This window comes from Limulus polyphemus, unplaced genomic scaffold (genome assembly GCF_000517525.1).
Source record: "Limulus polyphemus unplaced genomic scaffold, Limulus_polyphemus-2.1.2 Scaffold2291, whole genome shotgun sequence".
Taxonomy (NCBI): Eukaryota; Metazoa; Arthropoda; class Merostomata; order Xiphosura; family Limulidae; genus Limulus; species Limulus polyphemus.
Genome location: NW_013667901.1, coordinates 136,124 through 138,469, shown reverse-complemented (window position 1 = coordinate 138,469; position 2,346 = coordinate 136,124). Strand labels below are relative to the sequence as shown.

The 2,346-nt window shown below is 32.8% G+C and overlaps 1 long non-coding RNA gene across 2 annotated transcripts in view; it reads right to left on the bottom strand.

Annotated features, from left to right (window-relative positions):
• The window catches only part of LOC111087554, a 64,532-nt gene that overhangs the window by 59,394 nt on the left and 2,792 nt on the right, over positions 1-2,346 (bottom strand). For both annotated transcript variants that reach the window (XR_002612231.1, XR_002612230.1), the window contains exon 2: positions 1,979-2,057. This is a non-coding gene — a long non-coding RNA (uncharacterized LOC111087554). The remainder of the gene's footprint in view (positions 1-1,978; positions 2,058-2,346) is intronic.

Sequence of the window (2,346 nt, the reverse complement as noted above, 5' to 3'; positions counted from 1 at the left end):
CAGTTTTAATTGTATGAATTTTATTGTTGTGGTGTGAGTTATGTTTACTAAAGCAACAACTACGTAACACAGTTTTAATTGTATGAATTTTATTGTTGTAGTGTGAGTTTACGTAAGTAGAGTAACGACTAAGAAGCACACGGGATTTTCTAAGATCAAACATTGTTGTGTTTGAATTTGTTCACTTGGGTAACCAAAAATTACACGAATCACGTCGAGATGTTGTTGATCTGCTTCATACCAAAACAAGGACGAAGTGACTGGACTGTTTTTTCTTGTAACAGAGCTGCTACAAATTCAAATTATAAAAAACAACATTTGGAAATCCTTTATTTAATTCCTTTAGTGCATGTTGGTGAACAGAAGACATATTAATACTAGAAATAAACGACCTTATAAAAACAAAATGTATTTTTTTATTTAAATTAGACACTCAACGTTTCAATGTACAGCTTCTTCAGAAATAGAATTTATTATTTAAACCATTTGAAGCTTTGTACTGTCAGTTTGGATTTGTGTTTTAGTGAAAGCTCCCGAATATGCTGTAAAGCATATTTGGAAATTCTTTCTTGCAAAACAAAAACGTGGAATAAAAATAGATTCACTCAGATGATTTTGTATTAACACAATACTTAATAACCAGCAGAATATTCTTTAAAAAGCCATCTCGAAATTATCTTTATTTACTATCTAAATAACAACGTTGTCAAAATTGGTAAGCACTTAATGTCACCTAAACTGTGATTAATAGTTTCTATTAAGTGTTTTTGTTTCTGCCTTTAATTCGTTGACGAAACGAAAGGTTTTATTAATATCGACGCACGTTGTATATGCTCAAAGACAAACAGCAACGTTCACCTTTCACTGGCGATACTGCCTTCATTAATCGATTAATCCTGTCAAACATAATGAGTTTTGAAAATAAAATACTTGAAGTAAGAAGAGACGAAAATCTAGAGAAGTCACCAGGAAACATTGTCGCGTGATTCAAAGAGCTTCTACATAGAACTTTGAATTTAAGAACACCTCAGAAAATCATTACAAAACTACACTTTACAAACCTGGGTATTGAATGATGGTCACGTGATACGCGCCATGTCTGTCGTGCTACGAAAGCAGCAGAAATTATTGATACCTTAGCTGGCCAAAGCTCCTCTGCTTCAAAGTAACAGCAGAGTGCATGTGTGACCATGAAGCCGCCCTTCTCAGGGGCGGTTATCGACCTTGAAGGACTCTTCCCTGCAAAAGAAGATCAATAGCAGACACAAAGAGCAGTTGTTCCCATTTTTAAATGTAAAAGGCTTACACCAAGGCGTGAACTTGTCTTGTGAACGAAAACATTGGTTCACTGAACTTTTATTGTATTGTTTGTGTGTGTGTGTGTGTTTTAAAATAATGGAATGCTGAAGTGAAAGTAACATGACTGAGAAACATACATAAATACATACGATAAAATTAAAGCTAGGTAAAACAGACAACAAAATAACGAGCGTATCATTAAAACAATGACCTAACTAACAATAACATCACTGATATTATAATTATGAAAAAGATGTAGCTCTCGAAATGTTTTATTATTCAATACAAATTATGTGTTAACGTTGCAAGACTATGATCAAAATATTTTCTGCTTTGCAGTACATAGCTCAGATAGCATTACCGTTACGATAGATATAATTAAAAAAAAACATTTCAATGGGATCTTTTGTTACAATAATTAACAGTTAATGTAGCATTGTTACGAATATTACAACTAAAGTTATTAAGTGGTGCTTAATAGCATAATCCTCTGCTTTATTTTACTAGTTAAAAGCATTGTTTGTGGGTATTAAAAAAATATGTGAAACAATAAAAACCATTAGGCCTAATAATTATGATAAAAATAAGGTAGACTGCAAATTTGTTTGTAACTTTCCTCTTAGTTAGTCTTTAACAGATTTTAACGCAGAGGCCTGTAAAAATAACATTTGAGGTCTACCTTTTGTCACTACCCAGGACGCCTTTCGTTTATTCAGACCTCGTCAGCTAGGCTGGACGTACGGCATCCAAGAGTCTGTCTGAAATAATATTTATACTTAGTAGGAAAAAAAACAGTGTTACGATGGAAGCTATCGAATCAATGGAGAGACCATTAGGCCTAATAGTTATAACAAAAATCGCATTAGACTATAGATTTGTTTCACAATATTCCTAATTAGACCATCATAGAATTCAAATCAGAGGCGTATGAAAACTAACATTTCAAATATTTATTTTATCTGTCACAATTCACTGCTCAGAAGGTCTTTCTTTTAATACCAGAAAAGTCGTCAGGGACAACCATTTAGCATAGCAACATAAATTTAT